Source organism: Pteropus alecto, unplaced genomic scaffold (assembly GCF_000325575.1).
Source record: "Pteropus alecto unplaced genomic scaffold, ASM32557v1 scaffold121, whole genome shotgun sequence".
Taxonomy (NCBI): domain Eukaryota; kingdom Metazoa; phylum Chordata; class Mammalia; order Chiroptera; family Pteropodidae; genus Pteropus; species Pteropus alecto.
Genome location: NW_006434369.1, coordinates 3,689,128 through 3,698,478, shown reverse-complemented (window position 1 = coordinate 3,698,478; position 9,351 = coordinate 3,689,128). Strand labels below are relative to the sequence as shown.

The 9,351-nt window shown below is 33.4% G+C and overlaps 1 pseudogene; it reads left to right on the top strand.

Moving 5' to 3' along the window:
* Positions 1 to 5,115: 5,115 nt before the first annotated feature.
* LOC112477740 lies at positions 5,116 to 5,234 on the top strand (annotated as a pseudogene).
* Positions 5,235 to 9,351: the final 4,117 nt, after the last annotated feature.

Here is a 9,351-nt window from a genome sequence, read left to right as displayed (position 1 = left end):
TTTTGTACTGGGCAAATTATCTTTCTCATTCATCCACAAAACACAGGTCAATGTCACAGCAGGGGACTTGAACCTAAGAATCTGCAATAATGACTAAAGTGGTGCTGGGTTACTTCTTTCCTAGGAGTAACAATATGAGACAATACCTGAGACTGTAAATCCTAATAGAGGGGATAGTGTTGTCATGGCAACTGCCTTAGTCCATTCAGGATGAATAACAAAATACCACAGATTAGGTAGCTTGTAAACAACAGAAATGTATTTCTCAAAGTTCTAGAGGATGGAATTTCAAGATTAGAGAGCCATTACACTTAGGCGAGAGTTCCATTCTGGGTCTCTGACATCTTGTTGTGTGCACATATAGTGAAAGGTGCTAGGGAGTTCTGTGAGGTCTCTTTTATAATTCATGAGGGCTCCATCCTTATAATTTTAGCACCTCCTAAAGTTCCCCACCTTCTAATATCATTGGGCATTAGGATTTGGCATATGAATTTTGGAGGAGACACAAACATTCACCATAGCAGCAATGTTCTAGGTATATTTTAATTTATTTATCTCCTTTCTTGAAAATAAAAAGATGTAGAGCGGTTTATACAGATATAAAAAATATGGCAAGGTAACATAAATAATAAAACTAACACTTATTGAATTCTTATTACTTATTAGGCACGCTGTACTTTCCTCAAAACAATCCTATTAGTTATGTACCAATATTGATCTCATTTTGTAAATGAGGACAAAGAATGTTAAGAAAGCAAAATAACTCACCTGAAGTTAACTGGCTAATGAGTAATGGATGTAGGACTGAAACCCAAGTCTGTAAAACCCCAATAGCCATGCTAACTAAGAGAGGAAAATAAGAGTACAGGCATTATTTAGTACCAGGAGTAAAATATATTCTATAAATTACTATGTACTTGGTATGGGCAGAACAAATGTTGGACTTTAAACTTTATACCAGATGATGAAAAAAAAGAAAATCTGATCAATCACTATTTTCAAGATCTATTCCTACGATAAAGTCAATTATGCAACTATTCCTGATAGTATGACCAGTGAGAGCATTCTATTTAGAGTCTTTATGGAGAGGACCCTGCATAATTATATGTATATAAAAGTTAATATTGCTGAACATTTTAATCTAGGTCAAGTGCTTAACATGCATTTTATCCTAATTCTTAGAATAAGCCTATGGTTTCAGTACTATTATTATCCTCATTTGACACTCGGCCAGACTGAGATGCTAACCAACATGCCCAAGGTCATAGAGCTAGTAAATGGTAATGTCAAGATCTAACCTCAGGTAGTCAGGTGCAATGTGTAATTATTGTGTGGTGCTGTTTCTAATGACCAATTTATTACTAGCCTTACAGTAGTTTCATGGTGCTATTTTTTGTAGCATTACTAAATGTAAGCATCACTCCAAAGTACAAAGTGGTAAAAGAAAGACTATTGAGAGATGATATAACCAAGTTTAGGCAGAGAGGTACACAGCTGAGTCCAGGGATAGATTTTAGAGAATTTAGAGCATGAGTTCTCAACATAGGCAATACCATCCACAGTGGGTTAATGATTGGTTCTTGGAAGGCAAAAAACAAAAAAAAAACAACAAAAAAACTCCCCCCCAAAAAAACAAAAAAAACAAAACCCAGAAAACAAAAAACAACTTCAATATTGCAATGGTTGTGGCCTCTGGTATTCCAGTTTCCCTGGGTTAGAGAGACAATAAGAGGAGAAGATGCCTAAAAAGGCTCTGTAAAAAGACCATTTAAAAAATTAAAAGTTGAGAAATAATATTTTAGATAAGCAGATGGTCTGCACATTCTTCAGATTATCTTCATAGGTATCCTTTCTCTCATTTATGGATTTGATAGCTGTGGAACATCGGTACATTCCAGATTGTCTCCCCTGACCAAGAGTACAATTGAATGCAAATACCTGTTATAAACTGAATGCAAATACTTTTGTCTACGGCTGGCCATACTACCCTGAACAAAATCTATCCTGTCTGATCTCAGAAGCTAAGCAGGGTTGGGCCTGGTTAGTACTTGAATGGGAGACCATCTAGGAAGACCAGGTGTTACAGGCGTAAAAAATAAAAAAATAAGGGATTGTAAACTGACAAGGTCCTTGCAATCTGTGAGGTCAACCAAGGGTTGCCTCACCTAAAAAATAATAAATAAATAAATAAATAAAATACTTTTGACCAAATAGATATCTTTGGATGGACACAGTTGACATATCATGGAAAACTGAATTGCTTACCAAAGGTAGTAAGGACCCAAATGCCACTTCTACTGGAAGTTAACAAAGTCTGTAAACCATGCTAAGATTCTGATTATGATGGATTATAATTATTTTATATCATATAAACACATAGGTGGTCAAAGATCCATAATACTATTCCAAATACTGTGGCAGAATAATGTTAGTCTAAAAGTTTTCTGCCTCAGGGGAGAAAAAAGCATCCTTATCTTGTTAAAAGACTAGTGCATACCTTTGAGCAGTGCTATCATTTCCTCCTTTTTTATGTGCTTTAAAAAAGTTTTATTTGTTTTTAGATCATCTACCAAATTAATGGCTTCAGATATAGAATAATTAAATTATAGCCCTCTGTTCTGGCCAGAATCAGGTTATAGTTTTGGTGGTCTGTTAAAGCCAACCTCAAAAAGATGCAGAGTGAATTAATGAAATTCCTGGAATCTGGTCTGGGAAATTACCCTACCTACAAGCTAATAAATAAGCCTGCTGCTGCTTTATGGATGCTGCCAAAAAACACGAGACACCCAAATCTTTATTATTCACAGCAAAGCAAACAACATAAGCACCAGCATGATTGCATTCTTTTCCCCTAGGCCCTCATGTCCCACAGGGGTGATGCAGAGAGCCCAGATTAATGCTACACCTGCAATAGCTTTGCCTTATAACCAAAGAACACTGAGATTGGGAACCTGCTGTTTAATAGCAAGCAGTAAGCAAGCCTGCTCTTTGTCTCAGAAAAGATTGTATCATTCTTCAAAGTTGCTCACTACAAACACAACACTGAAAAATGACCAGATAAAGAGTTATTAAGGCCTTGAATTCTTTCCATACTCAGCAACACAGTAGAAACAACAGAGGCAGAAGGAAGAGTGTCTTCCAATATCTCTCACCTGGAGTTCATTCTCTTGGTTCAATGGAATGTGCTTTTTCCTAAGATACTGTACATACATTTTATTCTTATACATAATTCTTTGTTCCAATTCCTTTATTTCCTCTGGGCTTTCTCTGAGTCAGGCAGAGGAAGACCCTGCAAAGAGTAAGCTGTCATAATTACTCACTTTGCTATGGTATTTATTCATTGCCTAAATATAAACTAAGTTAATCACCTTGTAAAAAGATGCTAGCAAAGCTGAGAAAGCAATCATCAACTTTATTTGAGTTGCATCGAAATTTAGGAGCACTGAGAGATTAGACAGAAATATGTTTTCAGATTAACTTTAGATAATATTGTAAAGAGAATCTCTAATTGCATGGGAAGTTGGAGAAGGTAAATTCTAAATTCTCATCTTTGTGTTTCTTTGATATTGAGAAGGGTCAACACCCAGCATAAACTTACAGACAATTATCTTTAATTGTCCTTACCCATCCAGTCTTTTGGAAATTTATGATGTTACTCAGTAGGAGGAGAGTGTTTGTTGACAGCAGATTAATATTATTGGAATGATCTTTTTATTATATCACAATACTCTCTCTTCTATAAGTAGAACAAATTGTGAGGCCCTATTTTTTCACAGAGCACTTGCAATTCTTATATATTCGATTTTAGTTTTAAAGAGATTTACTAACAGTTTAAATATAAATAACAAGCAAAATAACCAGAAAGAATTATTGCCTGGGAAACGGAGGAGTTGGGGAGGCAGTTATAACAGATATTATTTGCCCTCATGCAATATTTCTACACTAAGGCATAGATATTTTATGAGGCGTTTCCTTGAGTCAAAAAGGAAAATAGGAGGACTCTTAAATCCCAGGAGAATTTCTGTTTAAACTAATATATGTAAGCCTATTGCCTGAGACATATTTTAACTCAACATTCTTTGTGGCTCTTGCCTTTCTAGAATGATTTCTTTGCACTGTACCACGTGTAAGTAAGTTCTGGTGAAATCAGATGATCAAATACTGGAGTCTTATTCAGTTTGAGTTTTATAGACATAGCCTTAAGTAGAAGTTTGCTTTTGTTCTTTTCATAGTTGAAATTTTGTATTCTTTTTATGATTTTATAATTATGTTGAGCTCTTGTTTAGAAATTATCCGAGGTCAACAACCCAGGGATTTAAGTTCTAAGGCACACTGGATTGAAAAAATAAAGATAAAGAGAAGGTGCTTATGTTAAAGCTGCCTTGAGGGCACCAGAAAGTTATGGGTTGGTGGATTTATAAAACTACTTACTATGCTATTCTATTTTAGAGAGAGATAGGGAAAAAGTGAGAGAAAGAGAGAGAGAGAGAGAAAGAGAGAGAGAGAGAGAAAGAGAGAGAGAGAGAGAGAGAGAGAGAGAGAGAACGCAGTTACCATAGCAACGTCACATCTAATGATGCTTATGCTACTTCTGAGATATAAAACACCTTCTTCCAGGGACATATTGACTAATACAGCCTGTTATGGGAAATTTTATGCCTAATATTAGGCTTACAGAAGGAAAATGTATTTCAATAATGTAAGGAACATACACACACACAATCCTAATTTGCAATAACATTTATTATAATGCAGTTTTAACTCACTTTTTTCTTCTCCAGTATTTTTAAAGATCATGTTGTTTTGTTGAACTTTAGGGAAAATAAAATCAATTTAAGAATAACAAGTATAGAGTTCTGCTGATATATGGATAAGGAGATATTTTTAATTCTTTCCTGAGAATCACTAAATTTAAATATATATTTATTAATTGGAATAATACTTTTACTTTGTGAACATTAATAGAGAAATTCAGATGCTATCTGTGTTTGAGTAAATTATATTTTAGTTCCTGGCTAGAAAAACATGTTAAATTCCTGTTAACTTAAAACAACAACAACAACCTCTTATTTAAATCAAATACAATTACTTAAGAAAGCAAAAATATTTGAGTTAGTCTACAGCCATGCCATCCTGAACATGCCCGATCTCGTCTGATCTCGGAAGCTAAGCAGGGTTGGGCCTGGTTAGTACTTGAATGGGAGACCACCTAGGAAGACCAGGTGATGCAGGAGGTCGAAGGGAAGAGATTCCTTTCAAAAATATTTGGGCTAAATAGAGAATATAGTCCACTATTAATCTCACAAACTAGTTAAATAAATATCAAAGAAAAATATGAATATGAAACTAACATTATTTTAGTGTATTAGAAAATAGCTTCTTTATGTCTTCTCTCACACGAAATTTTAAAAAATCTGAATAAGACTCAAACTTAAATTTTTGTTCAACAAATGGCAAACATGTACCTATAAGTATCTTCCTTTTTAATGGTGTTTTTATATAGTCTGTATTGAAGAGATTTATTCAAAAGTTATCTTTCTGATTGTCCAAACACTTGGAGTATGCACGCAAATCCAATGTCAAGAGCAGAAGTTATATAGTATATAACTTCAGCTTCACATTAGGTGAAGCTGAAGTTATATACTATATACTTTTCTTGTTCCATATAAATGATTATTTTTACCTATTTTCCATTTACATCTTACCTGCTTCTGAAAAATGTGGTTGCTGCATGGATCATAGCATGTTTTTAATGTAACTTGGCTTCCGACTCCAAAATTTAATCTCAGAACTCAATATAGATTGTCATCAATGTAAAAATTACTTTTGAATTCAGTTTGTGGGAAAGTAAATTTTTTGTTCCTTGGATCACAGACCACATTTTCATACATAAATAATGCAATAAATACAGTTTAGGCTCCCTGGAAGGCTCATAAAGCCTTTTTGATCTAGGATATAACAAAACTGCTTTAGACTTGCAATAAAATATAATTGGCTATACTATATATGAAATCGAAACATAAAGCTGAGGAATAAATCATTTTTATTACAAATGCTAATACTTGAGAGATTAGATTTTATTTCAGCAAAATAATAGCTTAATTAGAACTTTTTGGAGCTTCGGAGGAAACTTTAGAACCTTTTGAAAAATATATTTATTCAATAATTATTCATGGAGCCAGGTATTATTCCAAGGACTACAGAATTAAACAAGATTGATGTTTCCTAAAACTTTATTACAGTGGCAAAAATAAACAATAGACAAGTAAACAACAATAAAAAAATATATAATTTTGCATTGTTATATATGTTGCAAAATCCATGAGCTGTATGGTATGACAGACAATAGTTGGTTACTTAAGACAGGGGTTACTTAACACAGATACAGCAGAGATTGTTGAACTGATGGTCATTGAACTAACACTTGAAAGATGAAATGGAAGAGATAAGCAATAAGAATTATAAAGAGAAGGACTAATCATGTAAATAACTAGAAGTGAAAGAAGACCACTGTGGCTGGGTGAAGAGGACAATGGTTTGGGATAATAAGCACACCAAGCAGGTCTCTATATAGTCCATGGTGAGTGTTTTTATGGTGAGAGCAATGAGAAGTTACTGAAGCTTTAGTCCTTAAGGAGGACAGTGATGCCATAAGACTTAAGACCACTTATTACAGACCACTAATGGTCAGGTCCCTATTCGTGAAAAAATATTGTTCCTGGATTGCTTTTTTATTTATTTGTCATCCTCAAGCTCTGTCTCCTATTCTCAGCTCTCATTCACAATCTTTACATTTTAAAAATGTTAACGTAGAGAATAGACAGAGTGACGTTAAGAAGTTCTTACTGTAGTCCAGGAATTATATTATGGCATTTTAGGGTGCAGGGGTGACAGTGGAAATGGGGAGAAGTGAAAGGAATCAATATGTATTTCTTAGGTTATCGGGAAAGGTAGAAACTAAAGATGTCTCCCAGATTTACTTCTTTAGTGATTAGGTGGATTCTAGTATCATTTATAGTAATTGAGAATTCGGGAAGGGGACTAGTCTAAGGAGTTGAGGTGGAGAAAACAAAAGTTCTGTTTGGGGAATATTAATTATGAGATGGTTATTAGACTTTCTAGAGCAGATGTCAGGTAGGCAGTTGGATAAATTATTCTTCAACTCAGTAGAGAATTTGTATATTTTATTTCAGCTAAGATTGAGATCTTGGTAAATGTGTATGACTATGGATAGCAGTATAATATTAGTTCAAAATGGAATAATTGTGAGGGTTAAAGGGTGCTATAATAATTACTCAGGGACAACTGGCAAAAACTAGAAATGGAATAATTGTGAGGGTTAAAGTGTGCTACTAATAATTACTCGGGAACAACTGGCAAAAACTAGAACTGTATGGTAAACCATTGATGGAGAGAGAGCAAAATTGTTGGACATAATTGAAAGGAAATGTTTCTAGTGATTAATACAAAATCTAAAGAAGAAAGTGAAACAAAGGATCATGACATAAAGTTTAAAACTAGTGGAAACACTGGATTTGATATCTGGATCAATCTAAATAGTGTCGTTTGAGGTCAGAGAGTATGTGGAAAAGAATAAATAATTGTAGAGTAGGAAGAATGGTTTTCTTTTAAAATTTATTCAATATGCATGGCTATCACTTTATATATAGATATAGATATAGATATAGATAGATATAGATATAGATATTGATATAGATATAGATATATATCATTAGTACCAATCCTGGTACTAATATATATATACTCATGGAGATAAGCACAGGATTGGTACTAATGATATATATCTATATCACTTTCTGTATATATATATATATATACAGAATGAAGAATAAGGAACAATCATGGAAAAATATAGAGAAGAGAAAATAAAGGATAAAGTACAAAGAATTTTTGAAAGGAATTTCTGGTTATAAAGGAGAAGTTTGTGTCAAAAGGAAAAAAAAAACTTCTAGAGAACAACAGAAAAATGGGATAAAATAATATATATTTAGTAAGATAGCTATTTGAAGACAGTAGAGATTGACTAAGGCCAATGTATTCATGGGCTAAGATCTCAGAAAAAAAGGAAACATCATTGAGCTGAATCCTATACTCAACAAAGTATTTTCCACTTGGTTATTTGTAAATTTGTGTAGAGTCTAAATAGAAAGTCTAGTGCTCATTGCAGACTCACTAGCCCAGAAAGACAAAAATAGGCACCTTATATTAAGAAACTAATGTTCCTAGAGAAAGGAGAACCAGAGAGGAATTAGTCCTATGTATTCTACTCAATTTTCTCTCAAAAAATTTGCCAGTTCCTAACCTTCCTATGCCTACGGAAAAAAGATCAAGAAATTGATCAAAAAGCAGCAGATGAGGCTAAACAGCAAATTCAAGATTTTACCTGACTCTTAATTCTGAAGAGACAAAACTTGGAATCAAAGTTTCTTCATAAAGGAGAGAGCATGGTAAAAACTTCAAGCTTTCTGTTCAGACATCTGGAGGCTACCCTGTATGAATAAGGGAAAATTAGAAATAGCAGAACATCACATATCTAAAACATGGCCTCGAATAAACTTAATGCTCGATTGTATTAAAATGGTTTTCTCATATCTATTTGCTGCTAGAAGGTGATTAAATTCTCTCTGGAGGAATATAACTTCAACCAGAGCACCTGTAATTTTTCATATATGTCTGGCAGAAATCTGAAATTATCAGGCTTGCCAGAAGATGAGACCCAATGACAGAAAGCCACAAGAAAATTTATACAATAAAACAGATCCATAGATGATACAGATATTGCAATCATCCAAACTAGACTTTCAAATACCTATGATTAATATATTCAATAAAACATTTTTTTTGAAATAAGATAAATATCACGAGAGAATTGGGATATATAATCAAGAATCAAATATAAATTCCAGAATTAAAAAAAAATACAATTACCTAACACTGCTATTATGGGTTTAACAGGACAGAGAGAGAGGATTAGTGATTTGGAAGATAAAACAAGAGGAAATATCCAATTTACTGCATCAAGACAAAAAACATTAAAAAGACAGAAAATAACATGAGACACATGGAAGTCAGTGAATAGAACTAAGACAATGTATATTTGGAATCCCATATAGAAATGAGAAATGTGGAAAAGTATTATTAAAAAAGATATTTCAAAGAATGTTTCTAAACCTATGAAGTATATCAAGTCATGGGTCAAAGAAACATAGATCTTAAAGAAGATATATACAAAGAAAATCACATATAAGTACATTGGAGTCAAACTGCTGAAAAACAAAGTCAAAAAGAAATTCTTAAAATAAACAGAGAAAAATGATCCAACGCCTTCAG